The sequence below is a fragment of the Mesoplodon mirus genome (assembly GCF_964341445.2).
Source record: "Mesoplodon mirus genome assembly, chromosome: 4".
Taxonomy (NCBI): domain Eukaryota; kingdom Metazoa; phylum Chordata; class Mammalia; order Artiodactyla; family Ziphiidae; genus Mesoplodon; species Mesoplodon mirus.
Window position 1 is genome coordinate 40373134 of NC_138979.1, and position 26184 is coordinate 40399317.

Here is a 26184-nt window from a genome sequence, read left to right on the forward strand (position 1 = left end):
AGAAAAGTGGCTGGGCTTGAGATGGTAGTTCACGATACATCTGCCCCAGCCTTGAAATGGTAAAACTTTTCTTGTTGGTGACATGCTCTTGACCTCTCCTTATCTGTTATTATGATTACTATTATTGTTCTTTTAATTAAGAAAATGCGTGGCTTTTGCTTCTGTGAGTCAGGGAGAGGCAGTTTCTAGAAATGCCCCCATCAGCTTCCAGCTTGTGCCTCTTCAAACAAGGATCTGGGGACCCCCGCTTCAATATGGGTGGGTAGCATCTTGGGTAGCAGTTGGTGGCCTGGCCATCAGTTGGCCATGTTGATCTGGGAAGGTGGATTTCATGTGTCAGTTGTTCCATCTAAAAAATGGAGCCAATTGTCATATGCCTCTTCTAGGTATACTGGGCGTATGAATGATGCCATGTGGTCAAAACACCTAGGGACTTGGGTGAGGGTGGCAAGAAAATAGCATCTATGTTACGTGAAGGGGGAAAAGGAATTAAAGAAATTTAAAAAGGGAAAATCAGATGTGATGGAAGGATTGGTGTTAAAGCTAGAGGGAATGGGGTCTTTCGTCTGTTTATTTTCCTAAGTGATATTGTTTAGGTATTAACAAAAATACTTCTGTTTGATAATACATCCTGATTCTATAGCATGGGTAACTGAAAGCCACTGATAATCTCAAAATTGCAGTCAAATTTAAAATTGCAAGTGTAATTGACGCTCTCAGGGATGCCAACAAATAGAGCCAATCTTTGGACAGGTTGGGGGTGTTTGAGTTGAGGCTGGTCCAGGTGCAAATCAGATCATCGGTAAACCTCCAAACAAGCAATGTTGTGTTTAAGATGTATTGCTTTTACTGAAAATATTAATACTTTTGCTTTTTTTCTAGACTTGTTTTTTTGCCACTTCGAAGAACCTAGAGAACATTTTGCAGTTAAAATGTCACAGTGACACTCCTGTTATAAAACTCTTGAAAGTGTACTTATTTTTATATTCGGTAACTTACTCTACCTCACAGAAAGGTCTTCCAAATATTTTTTTCCCCACTCCCTACTTGCAATGCTGTAGAAGTATGACTAGCATTCTTGCTCTAGGACAGTGGTTCTCAAACTTTCTGGTCTTGGAACCCCTTTACACTCAGAAATTACAAAGACCTTGAAGAGTTTTTGTTTATGTGGGTTATATTCATCTACAATTACTGTAATTTAAATTAAAACTGAGAAACATTGGAAAACACAAGTGCGCGCACACACACACACACACACACACACATTTTATTTAGCCATCAGAGCAATGATGCCATCACATGTCAGGAAGTCACTGGAAAAACTCCTCGTATACCTGTGAGAGAATGAAAGTGAACAAAAGGACAGACCATCTTAGTATTCCTAGGAAAATAGTTTTGACACATGGATCTCCCGAGAGGGTCTCAGGACCACCAGGGCTATTTGGACCACATTTTGAGACCTGCCACTTTAGGGAAAACTGAGGCATGAGCAGATTCTGAAATCAAGTCTAGGTCCCCTTGGTACCAGTGAATGGTACCAGTTATGCACTTTGCTCCAAGTGTTGGACTCCATCAGAACTTCATTTCTTCATGCAAACATCACCACTGCCCCTAAAGTGCCAACCCAAACTCAACTGGATATAACTATGTATGCTCGGTTGCTAGGAATGTGGGAACTGTACAAGAAGGAATTCATCTATTATAAAGAAAACTGGGAGGTTGGGTGCGTGCTTGCTCTGGAGAAGGAACGTGGGCTTGATACAGCAGTAAATATTATTGGCCAATTGAAGAGACTCAGCATGAACAGGGTTTGCAAAATCCCAATGGTGAGGACAGGGAGAATGAATGTCAGGGGGATGAAGAGCTTTTGCAATCAGCACCTTGCAGGTCAGAAGTCTCATCATGTGCATCATAGCCCTCATTGTGCATCGCATTTGGATTTGTCTAAGGAACATGTAGGGCTTAACAGTGTTCTACCAGGTCCCTTAGGAGTGTCTATTTAAGTTTAGAGACCCTGGTCTCTCCCTCATTCACCTAACCTGGGCAGCTTTGGTGGAGAAAGATTGGACCATGAAATGCATAAGGTCTTAAGGAGCCTCATCGGGTCAACTCAATACATGCGTCAGACAGAGGGAGTTGTCCCGTCCTTGGGGTCCTGGGTGCACGACACCGTGTTTATGCTTCCTAGCGTTTTTACCTTTATAACCCAGATTTATCATTTATATCTGGGGGATCAAGAACAGCTCTCAGCTTGTTCTAAGGAGTCCTTTGTCCCCAGTATTTCACAATCCTCACCAGGAAAATAAGGTCTTTCAAGAATGCCTCTGAGGTCATGAGTTGATGTTGGTTCATTGATTCATCCTTCAAACAGTTATTGGGCATCTACTCTGCCACTAAGTGAAGCAGTTGTATTTCCTGCCCTCTAGAGCTTCACAGTCTATTGCATTGGTTCTTATTGGGGGAAGGGATGACTTGTCTCCCAGGGAGTTCGATTATCACAAATAAGGGTATAGCCCCCATAACTGACAGCCCCCATAACAATGAATTACCTGGCCCAAAATGTCAGTAGTGCCAAGGTCAAGAAATCCAGTCTAGTGGGAATACAGATCGGTATCCCTTAATCTTGGGCAAGAGGGTTTTCATACTTTTCAGGGCCCTCCTTCAGCTGCCAGGAGTCCGAGGGCCATGGCATCCACAGCCCCTGTCCCACGCCCCTTCTAGATAAAGCTGCAGTTGCCTAAACCAGAATTCCTTACCAAAATGGTCCTTAGCCCACTTCCAGGGCACGTGCAGGCCTGTCTGTTGGTCTTTTCTCCTAAGGGTGGGCTGCACTGCAGGTGTGTGCCCTGTAAAGCCCAAGAGTTGGCCAAGGGGCTGCTGTTTGGGGGCAGATGGGAGTGTGAGTGAGGGGTGAGGGGTGGCTCAAGCTGGGGCGCCTGGTGCTTCTTTGGCTGTGCAATGGAAAAGGGGAGGAAGCCAGGGACCAGCTCTCTGGCACCGCATGGCCCAACTCCCAACTCCAAGGAGCCTGAGATGTCTAAATTTGTACCTGGTTCTTCAGGTCATTCTGAAAATATATTCAATAGAGTAGGAAGATAGGATGTACCTTATTTAAGAGCGTGTTAGCTTGATTTATGACTTCCGAATTTTTGAATATGTGAGATGTGAGCTTCTAATTATTCTATTGTCCCAGGTCCTACAAATGTAAGGGACAGGCCTGGTGCAGACAAATGAGTAATTATGAAGCAATATGATGAAATTGTGAATGAGGTAAACATAGAGAAAGGACACTTAGTTCTTAAATGTAGTTCTGGAAGATATTGAATCATGACATCTGTTTGCAGCTGTATAAATAGAAATGGCAGTTCAGGGAACCCACAATCAGGATGATCAGTTCAGACTTTCAATGTTCCATCATTTAGAGGGATGTCTGCCTCTTTGAGTCTGGGAAGCCTGATCCCATTGCCACATAGATAAATACTATGGTCCATTGGCAGCCTCAGGCTGTTCAAGTCAGGTGTTCTTTGTGCTGGACTATCTCCACACTGGGGCGGTGCTCATATAGTGTTATGCCCTTGTCAGGTTGCCATGGAGACTGATCTTGAGGTCTCCAAAATTGATTTGTATTTATTGGGGATCTGCTGTTTTCTGGATGCTGTGACCAGCATTAAACAGAGAGAGACAGAGAGAGAGAGAGAGATAGGATGCACTCTCCCCTCCCCTACGTGGGGACTATTGGGAGGGTATCTTTCCGCAGCAGAGAGGTAAAGACCTTGGAGAAATTGCATGGGTATGATGGTGTTTTTCTTCTAATAGCATTGTGGTTTGTTTCTGATTACAAAAGTAATTTATATTCACAGTAGACAATTTGTTGAAATACAGAAAAGCACACAAACACATAAATTATCCACAGTCCCATCACCCAGAGACAACACTGCTAACATTTTAGCTTTCTGCCTTTCAAATCTTTTTTATGTTCTTATTTAATTATTAAACAGAATCAAATCATTCTATGTGCATGTGCACAACACACCCATTGCTTTGCTACTTCCTTTTTAATAAGATTGTTTCATGTGCCATTTAACTAATCTTTTGCAATATTAAAGACTTTTTATAGATAATCTATTCACATGGTTCAAACACATACACACACACACACACACACAACTTGTGCATGAATGTTCATAGCTGCATTTTTCAAAATAGCCAAAAAGTAGAAACAACCCAAATGTGTATCAACTGATGATAAACAAAATATGGGATACACAAACAATGGAATACTACTCAACAGTAGAAAGGAATGGAGTACTGATATATGCTACATGAATGAACATCAAAAACAATATACATCAAAAACAATATACTGGGCTTCCCTGGTGGCGCAGTGGTTGAGAGTCCGCCTGCCGATGCAGGGGACATGGGTTCGTGCCCCGGTCCGAGAAGATCCCACATGCCGTGGAGAGGCTGGGCCCGTGAGCCATGGCCGCTGGGCCTGTGCGTCCGGAGCCTGTGCTCCGCAACGGGAGAGGCCACAACAGTGAGAGGCCCGCATACCGCAAAAAAAAAAAAAAAAAAAAAAAAAAAAACCAATATACTAAGTAGTGAAAGATCCTGTTTTGCACGATGCCACTTCTATGAAATGTCCCAAAGAGGCAAATCTATGTAGACAAGAAGTAGATTAGTGGTTGCCTAGGTTTGGGGTTGGGAATGGGGATTACCTGTAAATGGACCCAAGAGATCTTATTGGGGTGTTGAAAATGTACTAAAACTGGATTATGGTGATGGTTGTGCCACTGGTAGATTTACTAAAAATCATTGAATTGTACATTAAAATGGGTGAGATTTATGGTAGGTAAATAATACCTCAATAAAGTTTATTTATTTATATGTAAATATATATGTAAAATAAAGTTTATATGTATGATATATATAATAAATATATGTAATATGTTGATGTAAAATAAATATTTTATATACAAACTTTATTGAGGTATTGTTTACCTCAGTTATTATATATATAATATATATTATATATATGTTACATATATACATGAATTCTTCCTACACCTGTCCCTCATCTGCAGGTTCATTGTACCACCACCACCATCACCACAGAGGTAACCACTGCTATTGTGTGTCCTTATGAATTATATCTAAACAAATTATATATAAACAAATATTAATATATGCTCTTGTTTTTCCTCCATTTTGCACATGTAAAACTATATCACACATATTATCCTGTGCTTTATAGTATTCCCCCTGCAAGCTTTTTGGAGCTCTGAGAGAAATTGCTCATTGTTTTTATTTTTAGAGATACATGCTATTCCATTGCCTTGGTGTATCCAAATTCATTTAATTTCTTTATAATATTTTGCTCTTACAAATAACTTCAATGGATTGATCAAAAATATAATAAACCTAGGGCTTCCCTGGTGGCGCAGTGGTTGAGAGTCCGCCTGCCGATGCAGGGGACACGGGTTCGTGCCCCGATCCCGGAAGATCCCACATGCCGCGGAGCGGCTGGGCCCGCGAGCCATGGCCGCGGAGCCTGTGTGTCCGGAGCCTGTGCTCCGCAGCGGGAGAGGCCGCAGCAGTGAGAGGCCCGCGTACAGAAAAAAAATAATAATAATAAAAAAAATATAATAAACCTAAATAAATATGGTTGAACCTAAATACAACATTAATACAGGGCCAAATAATCCCCACAGGCTATTTGGTATACCTATTTTGTACCTATAACCCATATGAGGTTATACCAATGTGTACCCTCAGTAATAATATATGAGAATGAGATTCTCCACAGCCTCAATAAACACAGAGTTGCAGCATGATTTTTAATGGCTGGATAATGTTCCACTGTGTGGATATACCATCTTTATTTTACTGTTTGGAAACTTGGCTTATTTTGTTTTATTTTTCTATTCTTATGAATAACAGCAGGCATTTCCATACTTTTGGTAGCTAAGCTGAATGAGGGGGATGGCTGACCGGCAGCGCCCACCAGAGGTGCTGTGTGTCCCTGCATCCCTGCCTTGTGGCCCACTGCAGACACCCCTGGGTATTTAGGGACTCCCCAAGAATCCCCAAGTAGCCAGTGGGCTCTCCTTAAGACAGCTGTCCTCTTGTAACAGAGAGCTAATTTAGGGAAGCCATCTCCTTCTGGAACATGATGTCTTCAGAGCCCAGGATACAAAGTTGGTGAGTGTAGGGGTCCTTACCTTTGCCCAGGTGACTTCAAAGCGCTGCCAATATTCCCATAATGTTGTTCTCCAAAGGGCTCTTCTGGCCAGAGTCTTGCCACATTTTAGGTTTGGGGATTCTGAGCTGCACAGTCCAGAAATGTTAATGGGATTCTGAGTGAAGCCTCTAATTGCATATGTCGTTCAGATGGCTGACCAAGCATGGCAGCTTGACTTTCTCAAGGTCAGGGTGAGGGTTGGGAGGCAGTCCCCATGTACCCTGACCTCCTGCCCTGGCCTTTAAGCAGGTGGCCACCTGGGAACATACTGAGTGGGGCACAGCAGTAGAGATTGAAGCTGGCTGCAAGAAAGGCCACAGACAATTCAGAGTGAGACATTTCCAGCCAAAAAAGAGGGGCCCAAACTGGAGAGAAGTCAACCAGCTGGAGCAGATTCAAGGAAATAGCAACCGGAAAGATGAAGCGGTGGAGAGACTGATCATGAGATTATCTAAATCTGCAGCTTTGGAGGCCAAGCAACAGCCATGTTTTCTCTGTGGTAGCTCTCAGTGGTGACAGCAAAGGGCATGCTGGGATTCCAGTGAGTCCCCTTCTCTTTTCCTAAAAGGGCCCTTAGTGTCCTTCTGAGGTGGGCATGGGACAGAGGCTGACCAAGAGGAGAAACTGACCCTCCCCTCTTCTGAGTTCCTGGGCTCTTATCTGCTGGAGAGGAGGTGCTGGGGAAAGGAAAGGTACATGGACAGCACAGCAGATGGTCCAGAAAGAACCCAAACACATGGGGGCACAGACAAGCATAAGGGGGTGATATTAAGGATTGAGCTCGGGTGGTAACAGGGAAGGGAAAGAAAAACTGGGCCTGGGAGGAGCACTGAAATGGACACCAACGAGTGCAATTAGGTTTGTGTCACTACCTACAGCCCAGGCAAGCTGTTCGTGGGTCATCTGTTAGAGGCGGCTGCCAAGATGCCATATGTATTCCAGGATCCCTGGGTGCTAGCCCTTCCTATCTGCCAGGCTGAGGGAGGGACCATAGATGCCAGCCCTGGAAGCCCACTCAGGCATGTGTGGCCCACCATATGAGGCTCTCTGGCATTCTCCTGGAAGCCAGGCTAGCTGGGAATCAAGGAAGTATAGCATGGGAAGGACCTCTGAGAGACCGTCTTTTCCCTCCCTGCAATGGGATTGCAAAGAAGCAGTTGTAGGTGATTGGAGCCACCACTGATGCCCAGGCCAAAGGGGGCCTTGTGCCCTCAGGAACATACTAGTGTCCATTTCTTGCTTTTTTCATCCAGTCATGCCCTCGGCAGGACCTACCCCAGCCCAGGAAGCAGAGAGCACAGTGCACACCCAGGAATTGGCCCTGCCACTGCAGCCACCTCAGGTCTGGGTTGCTTCCTGCCTGCCTAACTCCCCCCACCCCCCCACCCCGCCCTTCCCCAGGCCCTGCTGCAGCTGGTGCGCTGATCTGCAAAACTGCTAATGCTCCGTGCTCAGCACCGTGTGTGCTTGATAAATAGCTGCTCATTTTCAAAAGTTGTTAACTAAGGCATTAATTAAATGCTCCTTTCCTTTGAAAGATCCCCCAGGAAGGAGTATTTCCAGTTTCCCTGGAAGCTCACCCATATGACTCACTGAGGATTTTTCTGCCTCAGTGGCACACATTCTCTTAATGATATTCCAGGATTGAATGAGTATCTAAACTTAATTCAAAGCACAGGGCTATGCATCAGGGTTGCAAAGAGAATTTAGCTCTGGTCACTGAAATGGTCATGCACAGTGAAGTAATACACAATATTATGATAAGTCTCTGTGTGTTCTCTGCTTCCTGGAATTCCAGAATCCTGATCATATCTATGTCTGACAAGATAAGTGAGTGCCCCTAGTCATGGGCAAGATAGCTATTGATGAGAGAGCTTAGGTGAGCTTTGGTCAGACCCTGAAGGACTTGGGATTCATCTGTGTGGAATGAGGACTAAGAAAAAGCTGTTGGATTTGGGTATCGGGAGATCACCGTGACTTTGTGACAGGTCAGGGAGTGAAATGGTAAAAGGAAGAGTTTAAAGGCTTGAGAAATAAATAGGGAGCTGAAGCTTGGTAGCCTGCACGAGTAGGTAAACTCCCTATCAATGAATCTGGTGATGAAGTGGGGCACGGGAGAAATTTCCAGGGGAAGTAGGGTCAAGGAATGCTTTTTATTAGGAATGGGGAAACCTTATCCTGTAGGTGAGAAGTCAGTGGGAGGGAGAGATTTATAATATCGAGCAGAGATAAATACTAGATGGGACAGTATCTGAAAAGTAGATGGAAAAAACTGAAGATGAAAGCTTCATCTTGTGGAGAGGTTATCCTTGGAAAAAAAAGAACTATCGATTCATCTAAGACAAGAGGGAAAAATAAAAGTGAGATAAGTAGAATTGAAGAGAGGGAATTGAGGGAATTTCTTTTTGTTTCATTAGCGAAGTATTGAACAAAGTCACTGAGGATGAGTCAGATTACACTGCGAAAGTTTTTTCTATGGTTCCCCTGGAAGGAGGTCCTGGGTCAGTCTTGTTTGGCAAGGAGACCCAGATCTTGAACTTACATTCATAAAGGACGCAAAATACCACCTATTTCCACTACTGTGAGTGTTGGCTGAACTCAATTTCTATGCACATTTGATTGTGGGTGCTTCGTAGCCAAACTTCGTGGCTGCTTAGTAGGGTGCAATCTGGGAAATGCAGTAGGCAAACCCCTTCATCCTCAGTCTCCCACCCTGCTGAGGATTCAGCTTGGCAGGCTGTGGCAGGATATGCTGGCCCATACAAGGATGCCCACCCTGTGTCCCAGAGATGGAGTGAGGTTCCATGCCTGGCCTCCTAGCCATTACCCTTGGAGACGTTCATAGAACCCACCTAATTGCAATGCAGTTCAGGACTTCCCAGTTGATGAAATGGCTCTTTATTTTGTCTGTGTCAGTGGTTTAATGAGTTAATGTTGTGATCAAGCCCTCACTTGGGTGCAGGGACTCAGGTTAAGGAGAAGATGGGATTTCAGGGGAGACGGAAAACCTGAGGTTCTGGTTTTCAGTAACTTTGGCATTCTTGTGTTTACTGGTGGAATCTATGCTCAGATGACTGCGGCCTTAAGCTTTATATTAACTCAGAGCTGTGATTGCCCTCCTGCTGGGAACTGCCCTGGCTTAATAATTAGCACATCTACCTTGGCTTCAGAATTTGGTTCTGCTGAAGCCACAGCCACCATGGATGGTGCTCGATCTCCAGTTCTCACTGGAGGTTTTCAGAGTCACAGGAGCCTATGGAATAATGATAATCAAACCCACCCGTGCGGTCACTCATCTATCCCTTGAGTTGCTGGGGCACAGTTCTGATGGGGACACAAAGATCCTTAGCCCTCATGGAGCTGGCATTCCACTGGGGAGGCCAGTGGATAAACAGACAAATAAGTCAGTAAGACAACTCTCTGATGGCAGCAGAGCTATGCATGAAAGTTTAAACAGTGTCTTGTGATAGAAGTGTCCTTTCTATCCAGTGTCCCTTTCAGCTGAATGGTCGGAAAGTGGGCATTTAGGGACAGGTAGCCAGGACTCTGTCAGGGCTGCTATCAGGGCTCTAAGGTGGCACTGAGCTTGGAATGTGTGAGAAGGAAGGAAGCAGGGTGCAGGAGGGGTCGGTGGTGCAGTCAGAGAGCAGGATCACATCCCATAGGCAATGATAAAATGAGTTTGGCTTTCATCCTAAACTCAGATTTGAAGTAGGGAAGAGATAGTAAATTTCCTACTTTACTTTTTATTAAAGATGACCCTGGCTGGCCAACTGTGTTCCAGAAGGGGTGGAGGCATAGGAGTGAGGGGTGGGAAAAGAATGGATGCTCAGTTGGGAGACCATTGCCCAGGTGAGGATGGAGGATGGTGGCAGCGGGGTGAGAAGAAGTGGGGGTGCAGACAGATTTGAGAAATGTTTGGAGGTTGGAGTCAATCGGATATATGGATGGGTCTGGTGGCACTATGGAAAAGAACCATCGAGTAAAATGGGTGGATTGGGGGTCTGTGCCACTGAGTGAATGGGAATGTCATTTCCCATGCTGGGGAAAGTTGAGGCCCTGGGAAGGGGCAGGGGCAGGGTAAAAAGAGAGAGTTCTCTTCTGGCTGTGCAACCTGTGAAAGACCACTAGACACTCAAGCTGAGATGTCAGGTAGGGATTTGGACAATGAGGATGATTTCACAAGCCAGATGACAGCTGAGCATCCTTCACATGAAACTGTGGGAGCCCCATCCCACATATACATTCCACCCCATCCTCCAAGGATGCCCAGGGATGGGGTAGGCTGAGGGTGTCTTGTTCTTCTCATAAAAACTTCCAAGTTCCTGCTTTCACTGGATGGGTGAGTTTACAGACCTGCCTCAGCATCTACATGGACCATAGCTCTCCTGAATCTTTATCCTTGATATGTGAAACGTGCCTTTTGTTCAGTGTTTTATTCTCAGAACATCACAGAGAGTGGCTTTTGCTATAGCTTTGATGTTACATGGGAAGGTTATGTGGAAGCAACACAAATTGCCAAATATGAAATCTTAGACATTTCTGTTGCTGAATGGCCCTCCAGCCACCAAGCCACTTCCATGATGCTAGGCCCCCCTTTTTTCACTTTCAAGTTCTCCTTGCTCATCTCCTCTCAGGGAAATCCAGGCACCACATTTCAACATTCAGTGCAGTTTAGTTCTTTCCTTACTCAGCGCTGAGCCTGCTTTTGCATTTACACAGATTAATTAATGTGCTCTGCTAAATAATGGGCCAGCTACTTCGGGTCCAACTTCCAGTATCAGGGAGAACTAGCAGGAAGCTAAAATGTTTTTGTCTTCTTTCACCCTCTCTGAGAGGCCAAGGAAGCAGTAAGATTTATTTCTTCTCACTTATATGAAGCATGTCCTCCCCTTCTTAAAGGAGAGAGTGACTACAGTCGGATGAAACGTAAACATTGACTTCCTCTGTGTTAACCTAGTAGCAACCCAGCCATGACCATTTACCAAGAGCTCCTTTTGTTCCAGGGGTTCTGCTGGATGCTTTCTATAGGTGAGCTCATTTAATCTGACAACAATACCATACTATGGGTCCTCTTATTAGCCCATTTCACAGATGAGAAAGTTGAGGCTCAAAATGACAACACAGCTAGTGGCAGCGAAGCCTGGGTTTGAGTCAAACCCAACATCTTTTTTTATTATTGAAGTATAGTTGATTTACAGTATTGTTTTAGTTTCAGATGTACAGCAAAGTGATTCAGTTATACATATATATATTATTTTCTTAAAATTCTTTTCCATTATAGTTTATTACAAGAGATTGAATATAGTTCCCTGTGCCCTGTGCTATACAGTAAATCCTTGTGTTTATCTATTTTATATATTATAGTGTGCATCTGTAATCCCATACTCCCACTCTATCCCCCCACACCCAAACTCTTAATGACACCACACAAGGAGGGTGTCACCAGTGTAAATGCTTTCTCTGTGGGACTGTGCTCATCATATGATGAAGATCTTGATGAGGAGGAGGAGGACAACGGTGATAGTGAAGATAATTAACATTTAATGATGCTTGCCTAATTTAGGTACTTTTCTAAGTAGTTTGCACACACTAACACATTTATACTCAGAACAGTTCTATGAGGCGGGCACTATTATTATATCCAAATCTTGTATAGATAAAGAAACTGAAGACCAGAGAAGCTAAGTAACTTTCCCAAGATCACAGAGCAAAATGACTGGTGTAGTCTGAATTTGATCCCAGGCAGTCTGGTTCTATTCGTCATGTTGACCATCGTTGGCTGTAGCCAAGTAGGTAGGATAAGGAGGCGATAAAACCCTCCTCTCTGCCCCAGCGGTGGGAGATTTTTAGGCACAGCCAGAGGATTGAGGCGCGGTGATCGGAGCAAGGCTGGCTTTCCTGGGTAGCTCTCCTTTAAACGACCTCCTCTCCCCCCTACTAAAAAACAGAGCGGCACAGTCCATGAGCACTTGGAGTAACTTGCAGCATGCTATTCAGACATTTTTATTGCTGTTCTCAGAGGATGACAGAAATGGAGTATTTTCTTGCTGACTGCTGGGGAAGGTCACTTTTACGTATACTTTCCCATTTATATAGGAAGCAATGTAGGCTCATAGAGAAGAGATAGTTTCCCTGCACAGTCTTCCCTGATTCCTCGAGACCCAGTTAGATGTACCTTCCAGGTGGCGCAGGAGGCTTCTCCTTACCCCTCCCCCCTGTGGGGCTTATCACACCGTGTTGAACTTGCCCATGACTCGTCTGTCCTGGGTCTAGACTAGTGGGCTCCTGTAGACCCAGGACAGTCTTTTGTTCTCCACTGTGTCCCCAACACATAGGGAGACACACTGTAACTTTAATGCACATTTGTTAACTACATCACAGATTGAACGACTGTGTGGCCCCCGGAGAGTCCAGGTGGGTAATCCAGTTTCCATCTCTGTCAAAATGACATTTTTTTTGTTGAACTGGCTTCTTTTCTGTGCAGGACCACCAGTACCATGCAGGGGGCTGGGGTGGGTCAATGGCTGTACTTGCCAGGTAGGTTTGGAGCAAGGGTTACTTACAGGCTCTGTGGCGGGTGGACATTTTCTAGCTCTTTCCATGCTCTTCTTAGCCAGGACCCAGACACAGAGTCACTCACTGGCCAGTGTCCCATTCAGCCACTCCTACAGCTCCATAAGCCAAGGTAGAGGCTACTCCAAGTGACTTCCACCCACTGTGAGCTTATCATGTGTCGCCTGCTGCCCTCCAGCTTCCCTGTGCCTTGCCGTGTCCCCAGGTCTCCTGACCCTCCTGACAGCAGATAACAAAAAGCCTGCATCAGCCAAGCAAAGTGGCCTTTTGGAAGGCATCTGGCCTGGAGCTATTGGAGTTCCCTATAGCTGAAAGTGGCAGGCAGAGGCCTCTGAGGACAAATTCCTATTTCAGGGTAGGTGGGTAGGCAGAGTAGGCGTGTACTTAGAGAAGAGAGGACCTTTGAATCCATCCCCCTCTCTGTGTCCACGAGTGTCAGGGTGAGTGAGCGTGTGTGAGACAGCCCAAACTGAGCTATCTGGGCTAAGAGAGTGGAAATGAATGTCTTAGCAGTCTTAGTACTCACTAGATGCCTGGTACTGTGCTAAGAGCTTTACAGACTGATATTATCTCATTTACTTACATCTAAGGTGGGTCACACTTATCAGAAGAGATATCATCTCAGGGAGGTTAAGATGCCCAGTGTCACACAGCTAGTCAGTAGCAGAGCTGGGTATGTCTAATGCCAACACTGGGACCTTTAACCACCAAGGCATAAGAAGTGCTTCTCCACCCCCTGCCCTTTCTACTCCCACAAGACCAAAAACCTGTACCGTCTCACGGTTCATTCTCCCAACCACACTCCTGGGAAATCTGTGGCCCCCAAAATTGCACATGAGCAGTGAAAAGATTTATATATATAAAAAATCAGACCCCTGTAGATCATTGTAGCTGTCAGGTAACTTATGAATGCACTTATAGTTGATTTTATTTATTAATCTGTTTATTTTGAACATCCACAAAACTAAAACATAACAGACAGCACATCAGGTGAAGAGCATGACATAGCTTTTCACACATGTTAAATTCACTGGGCACTGTACAGCGAATTCTATTTATTAAACTCTGGTCTGCTACAAACTCTTTTGGGGGTTTCCTCATTTCAGTGAGACATTTATCAAGCGGTTTTGCTCTTTTGCAGATAACATTTTTTTCCATGACTGTTCTTCCATCCAAATATTTAATTCCTTCCTGATTTTATAACTTGGATTTCCTAAATCATTCTGCCTAAGTCATGACCTGGAGTAACTGGAGATTCACATATGTTTGATCCAAAATCTCACAGATATGGAAAAGTTATAGAGGATGACATCCATGTGTAATTGACAAAAGACACATTTGCAGGAGAGGGCCATAGCTGCCTGGCCTTTCAGCTTCTGTACTTTTTGTGCTGAAAATGAGAAAATGGGTAAGTTCCCAGAGAAGAGACAGGGAAAGGGTAAAAGAGTTGGTGCGGGAAACATCTGATCTCAAATAATTCCTCTACCTGCAGTCAGCGGGGCCAGGATGGGCTGTGCAAAGGGAGCCCTGCTCAAAGGCTGGCCTCTCAGAGACCTGGCAGGAGGGAACAGCAGCCCAGGCCTGTGGACCCTGCTTGCACTTTGTGCCGTGGAGGTTCAGGAGCCCTTCACTCCTGCCTCGGGAGCCTGCAGTGGGGATCTATTTCAGAGAAAAAGAAAGCACACACACGCGTGCACACACACACACACAAACATGTACACTGAAAAGGTAAGACAGGAGCAGAGCAGCTGCACAGAGGAGTAAAAAGCAGGCCAGCAATGAAGGCTAATAACCCACAAGGAGAAGGGGCAGGGGGGCAAGGGGTTAGGAACAGCTTGTTCTCAGAGAACGAGAAAGCAGTGGTAAGGGTCAGGAGAGGGAGGTCGTAGTGCTCTCTGGTGAAGGCAGCCACAGTAGACAGAGGGTGTATAAATGTTGTGACATTAAACAAAAATCTATGAAAAATGAGAGGAGAGGGATCCCCCATCTTTTTTTTGTTTGTTTTTTGTTTTTGCGGTACGCAGACCTCTCACTGTTGTGGCCTCTCCCGATGCGGAGCACAGGCTCCGGACGCGCAGGCACAGCGGCCATGGCTCACGGGCCCAACCGCTCCGCGGCATGCGGGATCCTTCCGGAACGGGGCACGAACCTGCGCCCCCCGAATCGGCAGGCAGACTCTCAACCACTGCGCCACCAGGGAAGCCCCCCCCCAATCTTGATGGGAAGGGAGAGTTGGGGTCCACCTGCAGGAGATGGAAACATGGCGTCTTGTGGAGCTCTTGAGTGTCATATGTGGATTCCTGAGGCTGATGCTTCTGGGGGCCACCCCAGGGCGTCCAGACCTAACGATGAGAGCTGCCCACTTGTCAGCAACACCGGTCTGGGGTCTGTGATATTCAATGAGGTCTCTCCTGTCCAGATTTTCCACTGACATTAGTCCCAACAGTTACTTAGCCCCCAAATTCTGGGATCTTCCAAAGGACTGGTAAGAAAAAAATAATACTGACATTGTTCAAAACCCAAACTTCTATCTGGCTCCATTTCCTTGGGCACTAGGAGAGCTAGAAAGAATGAGCTTCTGATCCAAGCCACCAGACGAGGGTTTGCTAATGCCTTTAGCCAGTGCCCGAGAGGCAGCAAACTTGGAACTTGGTTAGACCTAGTCGGAGCTGCCAAGTGTGGCACCCAGATTTCCACCGGTTCAAACTTTATCTTTTTTTGTTTTTGGTTGCAGAATTATAGAGTAGAGGGAGGTTCAGGAGAGAGGCCAGGAAACCACCGGCCAGTGCTTTTAACATCTGGTGCGGGGGGGACTCTTGGAAGTCAGCTCAGAGGACGTGGTGGGAAAACACCTGGCAGAGCGAGCGGGCTTCCACACGGGAGGCTGGGATTCGGGATCGCAGAGGCTGTGAGGAACGAATCTGCCGGCTGCACTGAGCTCAAGCTGCCCACACCCAGGGCCTGCGTGACCGGGACCCACAGGTTCCAGCCTCTGACCTTGAACCCTATCAGATACAGGGCTGAAGAGAGTGCGGACTAGAGCGGGAGGCTTAGAGAGGGAGGGGGCCCGTGACTGGAGGACGCCTTAGCTCTGGGAGGGGGAGCTGGAAATGGGAGCAACCCCTCGGAAGGGGCTCAATCACGAACCCCTCAGGCCCCCCGATGGCCTCCGCAGTCTGTGGAGATGGGCTTCAGGGGCCTCCAACAGAGTCTGGAAGAACAGGGTGCAAACCCTGAGGCCAGGTGAAGGGAGGCCTGACTGGGTATAATGGGGTGGGCAGCGGTGAGCCTGCAGCAAAGAGCACTTTGTGCAGATGGGGCTGAAAAGGAAGCATGTCTGAGCCCAGCTGAGTTGGGCCAGGTTATCACAGTTCTCAACTCTCAGAACTAAGATTAAAGATTACCCTGAGGGCACTGACACTATAGGCTAATGTGTATTGAGCACCGACTCTGTGCCCCTGCACTGTTCTAAGCATTTAACACTTCTTATCTCATTTAAAGATACCACACCTCCATGCAATAGGCACTTTTTTCTTTTTTACTCTCCATTTTGCAGGTGAGGCAATCGAGGCTCAGAGAGATTAAGTCATCAAGGAGGATCTTTGGAGGGTTGAGTAAGGGGTGGGTGAAAGGAAGGAACGGGTCTGTTCCTTTATGAACCTTTACAGCCACGAGTTCATTCAACGTACTGCAAACACATCACTGTACACACACATAATTTCATTGACTCCTCATGACAATTCAATGAGATGGACACTTTTTTTTTTTGAAAAGAAGAAATAAAACTTTATTCGAAAATAACGTTAGCATGTATGTAGAATGTTCTAAGGAATTTCCAAAAAAAAAAGAACTAGAACTAAGTGAATTTAGTAAGATTGCATGATACAAGATCAGAAAACCAAAGTTAGCTGTATTTCTGTATACTAGCAAATAACAAGCCAGAAATAAAATTTTAGAAATTTGGTACACAATAGCACAAAGTACTCAGAAGTAAATTTAACACAAGCTTTGTAAGACTTCTACACTGAAAAAGATACAACATTGTGAGATGGACACTTTCTTAATTTCACTCAGGAAAACATCGAGGCTTGAGACTGGTTTAGTAAATTGTCAAATGCTCCTTCCTGAGATGTGTCATTGAATGTGAATCTGTACCCAGTTCTGTCTCACTCCAGAGCCAAGCTCTTCTTCACTCCCCTTCCTCTAATACTGGTATCCTTTCTTCCTTTTGTATTTTTTTGTATATTTGGATATATTGTTGCTTCTGACTACACAGTTCTCCTAATGCCCATCTTCCAATGCCCATCCTCTTCCTGTCTGAAGGGGTTCAGTTTTCTGTTGGATCCAAGGTCGCCAGTAATTGTCCAGGCCAGTGGCATGTTCCGTGAATGGGTGACTGTGGTTCTGTGGTCCACCTTCCTCTGTGTCACCCTGGGGTTCTCATAGGTGTTTCTGCTTCCTGACCTCAAGACTTCCTGTGTGGAGATGCAGGGCTCCATGGTGCCCTGCAGTCTATGTCTTGGCCCAGAGCTCCAGAGCTGGAAGGAGCAACCTTGAATATTGGGAAACCATGTTTGCTGTAGGAAACCATGACATCACCAGATGCACTTGGGGGAGAGAGTTAGATGCCAGGTGCCAGAGATGCCAGAGTTAGGTGGGAGGCTGTGGCAGCATCCCTGCACTGATGCTGGAGGAGAAGGACCTCTGGGGAGACTGAGATGCAGAAGAACCCCTTGTATGGGCATTTCGAGTGAGAGTTTGACACTATCAAGTTGGAAAGGGAACATCCAGAAGAGAGGGGGAGGAAGTGGGAAGCTGGGCAAGCTGTTGGAGGGACAGATTCCCAGTCGGAGCCTGAGCTTCGTCTTTCAGCACCTAACTTCTCAATTCCAGATGCTCTCCTTGGGGAGTTCTTTTGCTTTTTTCCTCTTGGCTCGGGCCGTCCACGCTTAATGAGAGCCAGAGGGGTACTCTCACCATGGGAAGAGCTGACACGGCATGGAGACGAAGGAAGTGGGTAGGAAAGGTTTGCCTTGGTTAGGGAGGCTGACGTCAGGGCCCCCACGATGTCAGTAAATGTCTGAGCTCCTGGTGATTGAGCTCCGAGGGGTAGCACCTGGGGGCAGAAACACATCTGAACTTTAGCCTCACTCACTGAACTTCTTGTGTCAGGAAACGTGAGCTGGAAATCACCCCAGAACAGACAGTCCTCTGCTGATCCTCTCTCTTCACTGCTTCCAGAAACAGCAGGGTGTCCTGTTTATTTATTCATCTTGGTGGGAACACGGTGTCTTGCAGCCCTAGACCGCTACCTCTAGCCTAAGGGTGCACATGTGCCCTGGAGCAGAGACCTGGTGTTTGCGGAGCTTTGGCAGATGCAGACCTGCAGGGTCACTTTGCTCAGAAGTCTGCAGTGCCAGAGACTGAAAGGCAGGACGTGGGTCTCAGAACTGTCTTGGTTCCGTGCGATCCTGGTTCCTGGGGCCAGTCTTGGAGCCAGGACATAAATAAGTTTGCTCTTTGGAACTTTCTGGTTCCTTTCCTATACTCACTCATCTTTCTTTTCTTTTTACTACTTCCTCGGCTTCCCTTCTTCCTCTCTCTTAGTAGTGTTCTTCTTGCTAAAGTCTCTAGCAGAGCCCTGGAGGTGTTTTTCGGTTCATTCATTCATTCATTCATTCATTCAATATTTAGTGAGTACCTACTGTGTATTGGGCCCTGTGCTAGACCCAATCTACAAAGTCAATAACACAGGATATTGCCCTTTTGATTTTAACATCTGCTAGCACCCTCCAGAGCCCCTTTGCAAAGCCATCAAACTGAAAATAACGTGGGGTGTGGAATTCAGTGAGAAGAGCCTTGGGATGGGATATGGGCTGGCCTGCAGAAACATCAGGGTCTTAGACACACAATCCACCGTGGGGCAGCGACAGCAACAGACAACGCTGGTGTTCCTTCAACCTGGAATCCTTTTCCATGTCCTTGTTACCTCCATTTGGTTAGTAACTGGGGACTAGTTTAAATATCTATTCCTCCAAGAGAAATTCTGCAGAGTTCTTCTGTTGGCTCTCTAGCCTTGGAAATGTCTTCTCTTGGAAAATCCTTGACATGGAGCCAGGAGGTCCTCTTGTTTTCCTAGTCTGTAAATCAACCAGGGATTGCTTTGCAAGAGCAGTTATTGGGACAATACAGCCACGCTCTGTTCTTCTGTCCAGATGGAGAGCTGGCTGGGTTGACTGCAGACCACAACAAAGGGTCGGTAGCTGGCTGGGAAGGCACATTTACCTGTCATGCTCTTATATGGTACAAAAGGGGAAGTTAGTTACACTTGTCCTGCCACGCATAGGCATGATGCAAGACGCAGCCATTTGGGCCAGGAGAAGGGGCTAGGGTAGGTCTGTGATGGCAGGCGGATATTCCCACCACTAGCAAAGGCAGGGGTCCTGCCCTCTCGGCAGTCACTTTCCCCCTCCAAGATTCAGAGCTGGCCTTCTATCTGCCTCCTGCCGCTTCAAAAACCCACAGTTGGAGCTCCTGGAATGTTATTCTTTTTCATTTAAAGACATTCCATTTCATGTGTAATTAACTGTGTGGTATTGCATTAATGTTTTCTTCTGAGCATTTTTGGCAGCCTGAGACCCTGGGTTCTGACTAGTGCAAAGAAAACACACACTTCTCAGAGATCCTCCCTTCCTCTCCCTGTTCCCTCTTCCACCCTTTCCTGCCAAGAATCTCCCTCCTCTTTTGCACACAGTTGCTCTCAGGACTCACCTTGTAATGCACGAGCCTCCAAGGCTGTGGAGACCCTCTGTTCTTCTACGGGGCATTGGGGTCTTGGATTTCTGCCTTCTGGCACCACCCTCATCTCCAGAAGACATCCTCACTGCTCACCTGGACCTCAGGTGGTGACGACCAAGGGTGGCAGGAGTGGGTTCCATTGGAAGAAAATCGCTGTTCTTTTTTTTTTTCTGTTCATCTTTATTGGAGTATAATTGCTTTACAATGGTGTGTTAGTTTCTGCTGTACAACAAAGTGAATCAGCTCTATGTATACATATATCCCCATATCCCCTCCCTCTTGAGCCTCCCTCCCACCCTCCCTGCCCCACCCCTCTAGGTCATCACAAAGCACTGAGCTATTTCCCTGTGCTATGCGGCTGCTTCCCACTAGCTATCTATTTTACATTTGGTAGTGTATATATGTCAGTGCTACTCTTTCGCTCCGTCCCAGCTTCCCCTCCCCTCCCCCCTCCCCCGTGTCCTCAAGTCCATTCTCTACGTCTGCATCTTTATTCCTGCCCTGCCACTAGGTTCGTCAGTACCGTTTTTTTTAGATTCCGTATATGTGCGTTAGCATACGGTATTTATTTTTCCCTTTCCGACTTACTTCACTCTGTATGACAGACTCTAGGTCCATCCACCTCATTACAAATAACTCAATTTCGTTCCTTTTTATGGCTGAGTATATAGATGTGAAATCAGCACCTCTGTCTGGGGTACGAGTTACAGAGGTGAGGGGGCTGTGACAGAAGGATGGGCTCGGTGGTAGCCATCTGCTTATACCAGAGTTTAGAGTCTGGTGGGCCACTCCTAACAGCTGGGTGATCTTGGGCAATTACTTCATCACCTTGAACTTCAACTTCCTCATCTGTAGCACTTGGGTAGCAATGAGCTGCGTTTAAGAGAGTTGTGAAGAGGAGGTGTTACTTAGCGCGGTGCTGGGCACAGGGTAAGTGCTCAGTAAATGGCAGTTATTTTTATTATTAATAAGGGCACAAAGGGATAACAATGAGCTAAAAGAGACAAGTGCAGGGGCTTCCCTGGTGGCGCAGTGGTTGAGAGTCCGCCTGCCGATGCAGGGGACGCTGGTTCGTGCCCCGGTCCGGGAAGATCCCACATGCCGCGGAGCGGCTGGGCCCATGAGCCATGGCCGCTGAGCCTGCGCGTCTGGAGCCTGTGCTCCGCAACAGGAGAGGCCACAGCAGTGAGAGGCCCGCGTACCGCAAAAAAAAAAAAAAAAGACAAGTGCGGAGTGAGATAGAGTTGATGGGGGAAAGATCTGAGGGGTCTTAGCAAGGAGCCTAGGAACCAGTTAGGAGCTGGGTATTACAATGGGCCAAGGAAGAAGGTAAGCCAGGGTGGTTAGGAAAACCCATCAAGACTCAGCTAAGAGAACTCACGGCCAGCCCTTGGGAGTGCTGGGAAGCCTGCTTCTGCACCCCCTAGGCGACAGCCTTCAGGGAAGGACAATCTCAGTGCTGCATGAATACTTGGCCTCCTAGAACAATAATTAGCCAAAACACCAAGGTGGCCAATGAATTTCTCTTAAGGAATTTTGAGTGTGACTGAGGGAGCATGCTGGCTTTGGGGGACTGACTTTACTGTTCACATACAGCAGAGTCAGGATCACCATTATTTATAACTGCCAAGCCTGGGAAATCTGTTTTTTCTCTGTTGATCAATAGCAATCTTTAGCAGGTGGCTGTCTCTGCCTTTGATGTCTTTATTCCATTGTCTGACAAACCTCCTCCCTCAGACTATTTTGGACCTGAAGGAGGAGGAGGTTGGATATCATGGTGGCAGGCTCAGATAGGCTGCCAGTGACCCCCTGAGTCACTGCTGGCCCCCCACCACCCCCATGCAACCTCATGTCATTTTATTTCAGGAGAATATCACCACCCTTCTCCAAGTTTCTTTCCAGGCCACTATTTTGTTCACAGGTAGATTGAGCTTTTAGTTAAAAGCAAAATCTTGCAGAAAGGAAGGAGACATACTGTTGTTAAATGTCCATTATGTTTCAGATATTTTCTATTATCTTTTACCAAACATTTTTATATCAGTCCCCTTAACAACTCTGCCAAGTAGATATTGAAGGTTTCCATTCTACACATAAGGAACCAGAGCCTGAGGGAGGGTAAGGCACAGTTAGTGTCAGGGTCAGGATGAAAATACCTGTCTCTTTTCCCAAGGTCTCACTCTTTCAGCAACATCACGTTTTTCCCTGGGTTTTATGCTTCTTCTTTATCCCTGGTCTGCAGGGATGAATAAGCAGTATATGGCTGCCATACCCCCATTTTCCTAGAACACAGAGGTGAAGCTGACTGTGGTCACCCATGTCTTGGGCCACATCTATGACCAGTGGGTCTCTGCAGGTCACATTAAGTATTGCAGAAAACCTCTGCCTGCCAGGATGAGGCAGCCCAGGTGAACAGATTAAGGATGAGGGTGTAAACACAGCCTGCCTGCAGACTTCTCAGAGCCCCAAGGTCTTTTGCACAGAGGTAGCTGGTGACCTCCTTGGATTAGTGATTCTGCCCTAAGTCAAGCTTGCTCCAGGCCTAGAAGCCCTCCCAAAAGTGAATCCCACACAGATGGAATGAGTATCTTGGTCCTGTGGTGCAGTAACCATTTCATAGAAATCCTCAGTCTGTGTTTGTCTGATGAATCGATTAGCTGTCCTATGGGAACAGGAAGCTGTACAGGTGGCTTTCTCTGGGGGAATGCAGTGGTGGCTCTCCCGAAGAAAGGAGTTAGGGAAGAGCCAGGCCAGAAGAAGTCAGGAACCCTTTCCATTTCCCAAGAACACTCCTTACTGTATACCAGCCCCTTGCTCTCTCCAGCAGCCCCCTCAGTGCTGGAGGCTGGGAGGTCTTCCCACGGCCTGTGCTGTGTATCCACCTCCCTCCTCCTCCCCTGCCCATGTCCCGACGTCTGAGCCTTGTGACCCAGACTCTGCTGAGCTGGCCAGCCAGGCAGGAAAAGGAGATTGATGCCCTTGCCTCCTAGGAAAATCCATCACTTTGTGGCCTGTGGATCAGATGGCTTCACCAGAGGCAGCTCTGAGCAGCACTGTGTGAGCTAAAAATCAACACACAAAAAAGGCCCCAATAGACATATGGACGTCAGAAATGAAAATGGCTCATTCCTGCCACTCCCCAGGGGCCTGAACAGCCAGTGCCCTTTCCTCCCACACTCTTTCCCCACCCACACCCTCCTCCCCGGGGCCTCCTGGGTGGGTGGGTGGCGACTCTTACCCTTTCCCTTGGGAAGATGTTGCATCAGGGTCCAGGGATGGACAGGGTTAGAGAAGTCAGGCAGGAGTAGAGGAAGGGGGAAGACAGAGGGTTGAGCTTCTCTGGACCGATGGTCTTGGTGGCCACTAAGTGGGGGAGGACAGAGGAAAGGCGGCCCCGGGTAGCAGAAAGCACACAGGCTCAGGAGTCAGAAAAAAAGAGAGAGTCCTTTGGCCACATTTTAGTTCCGCAAACTTTGGAAAGTTACCCACCCCCCACCCCCGCCTCCATTTTCTCATCTGCGAAAGGGGTACAATCACACATACCTCCCAGGGTTATCGTGAGAATGGAATGTTCATTCTATCATGAGAATGGAATCCTACAAATAGTAGGATTGGGCACAAATTAATCCCCTTTACCTGTGTCTTCCTATTTAGGTTCAGGGAAAGAAGCTGCTCGAATGGTGTTTTGGAGTCTAGAGTCTTGTTTGTACACGGGGTTCTCCACATGGAAGTGATTTGCTTTATGCGTTTAGCCCTAATCCAGCCTCTCTGTGCCGAAGCCGAAGCTCCCAGGTTACCTTGTGGAGTTCTTAACCCTATGGCTGGGAGGAAGTTCTCTCCTGGGGGAGGATTTATGGTGGGATGGAGTCTGTTTTTATTTTCCCTTCCTTCTGCTGCCCCTTCTCAGATCTCACCACCCCATCCGTGGGCTTAGCTCAGGTATTGGTCTCAAAATACTTCTCCCTGCAGACAAATTGAGTGAGCCCCAACAATTTCATTCTGAGCCACTGGGCGTTTCCATGTCTCTGAAAGAGATCCATTTGCAGATTGGGGGCAGACACTGGTCCGTGGCTGGCTCTGCTTCGTGCTTGCAGAGAGCAGACGAGTTTCCAGCATCATGGTCACCTGCCCCCTGCCACATTCAAGGCCCACAGCTGTCAAAGCTCTGACCTCCTGAAGCTGGGGCTTGGCAGCTGCCCCCAGGCTCTTAACTCCTGGGATGTGGAGGGAGGGTCAAGGAAAAACCCCTCTATGTGGCTGCCACGTGACTTTTCTGAACTTTTCAAGGCTTGTGATTCTTGCTGCCGAGGGAGGGAGAGGAGATGAAGGGTTCTGAAACATGACCCAGGCACAGCAGCTGGCAAACAGAGCCCCACTCTCCTCAGAGGTCCTCCCTGCTCATTCTGGACTCACAGTGGCTGAGAGTCAGAAGCTCTGAGGGGGGAGCTAGCGACGTCACCCAGCCCGGAGTTGGACTTAGGGACCCAGGAACATATATAGCTCTGCAGCTCTGCCTTTGTAGAGGTGTGTCCAGAATGTAAGAAATCAAGAGAGGTGTAATCTCCATCGTGAGGATGAGGGATTGAGGCTCTGAGAGGGGGCTTGACTCCGCCGAAGCCACATGGGTAAGTCCGGGATTGCAGGCCTCCTCCTGGTCTTTGAGTGGTGATGCATGTCTCACGTACCTGTGGCTGTGGCACTTGTGGAGGCCAAGCTGTTAAAGTGAACATTGGTCATCGGCTGGCTAATTCCTCGCCCCACTCATGTCAACCTGTTCCGGTGGTTCTTAAAGAGGGGTGCCGGACCACCAGTATCAACATCACCTGGGAACTTGTTAGAAAAGGCAAATTTGCAGGCCTCAACCTGGGCCTCCTGAACAGAAACCTCTGGGAGAAGGCCCCAGTGATCAGTTTTCATAAGCCCTCTAGGTGATTTGATTTTTGTCCTATCGCAATGTCGTGGGAGGCTGGGGTTGGGGAGGGGTCAGGGGCCAAAGGGAGCTCTTCCTCAAGTGGCCTGGCTATTCTGGTCTGTCCCGATGCTCTGAATTCGAGCCCCATCTCAATCCAGTTGGCAATTCCCGACTTGGCCCTCATTTTCCCCTCTTGTAAAATAATATCAATAATGGTGAAAACACACACCATTTCAGAGAACTTGAAGGTTTACCAACTTTTACATAGAATAGCTCTTGTAGCAGGTAAGAAGAACTTGTATTATCCTCCCACACCCATTTTACAGATAAGGAAACTGAGACTCCAGATGTTTTGTGAGGTGGGCCAGCCCATAGTGGGGGAGGATCCAGGTCCTGAGCCAGGTGCCCTTGACTTTCCATCCCTGACTGATCCCTGCGGGCTCAGAGGCGCGGGCATGGCCCTATAAATCTGCTATCCCATCTCCACTCTGAGGCTGCGTCAGAATGCTCATCTCGCAGGAGCCCATCAGTAGTCACCTGGGAATGACTGTGCAGTGATGAGCAGATGGCCTCCTTGGAGAGGTCCTGACATCCCATTTTCTCCCGGTGCGAGACCCTTAGCCTCCCCTTCAAGGCCAACAAATACCATTCCTCAGAGGGCTAGGACAGAGCAGCAGAGGATGTGAAGAGGGAACCGATTTCTAATTCCCTTGCTGTAAAGATGGGGGTGAAGCCCTGCAGCAAGTGGCAGCTCCCTGGCAGCCCTGTGGCCTGGAAGCCTGCAGGTCTGTCTTGCTGGGAAGAGAGAATAATGATCTGTAAATGCTTGCACCCACAGATCCTGGCCAGCAGGTCATCTGGGACATGGCAGGGCTACCAATAATTCTGATAGAAAAAAGCAAGATTTGTGTAGTCTATTATGAGAAGAATCCCCTGGCCAACCAAAACACTAACCACGGCCCTGCAGTCATACCCCTCTGTCCCTGTAATGTGTTCTCTTGTTCTTGGGGACAGTCTGCCATGGTCCTCTGTCCTCAACTTTTATTTTTTTGACAAGGTCGAGACAACCCTCTTTCCTGGCTCTGCGATGCTCTTCATAATGTGAATACAGGTATTTAATGGGCTTCTGCCTGTTGAACGATGAATGGAAAGGTCGGTGAGTAATCTCCGGCTCACTCTCCTCCTCACCAGCCCACTTCTTGTACAATTCCTTCGAAGCATTCTTTCCAAATAGGTGGGAGGGCTGAGGTCATATCTTTGCTTTCTCCTGGCAGGCAGACTTTTAATTAGGTTGCTAAGTTAGCCAAGACCGCGGTAGCCCTTCTCTTTGCACAGAGCTTGGTTCTGGGGAGGTCTCTGGACTTGGTTTTGTGATTTCATTGTTTTTTCGCTCTCACAGGAGCGGGACTTGTCAGGTAGAGGCTTCCCCCAGTTAACTAGAACTCCCACTTAGTGGTGTCTTATCACGGACTGGACACTGTGCTGGGAGCACTGTAGTCATTATGTTATAACAAGAGCCAGTGTGGTGTGTCCGTGTGTGTGCGCATGTGTGTTGGGGGGGATGGCACTGGGCCAAACTCTCATGTGAATTATGTCATTTAATCTTCCCAAGAATTCAGAGAGTAAGGTATTGGTGTTAATTCCATTTTACAGGTGAGGA

The 26184-nt window shown here is 47.2% G+C and overlaps 1 protein-coding gene across 3 annotated transcripts in view; it reads left to right on the forward strand.

Annotated features, from left to right (window-relative positions):
* The window catches only part of NTRK3 (neurotrophic receptor tyrosine kinase 3), a gene marked incomplete at its 3' end in the record, with an annotated part of 369901 nt that overhangs the window by 290775 nt on the left and 52942 nt on the right, over nt 1-26184 (forward strand). The window lies entirely within an intron of this gene.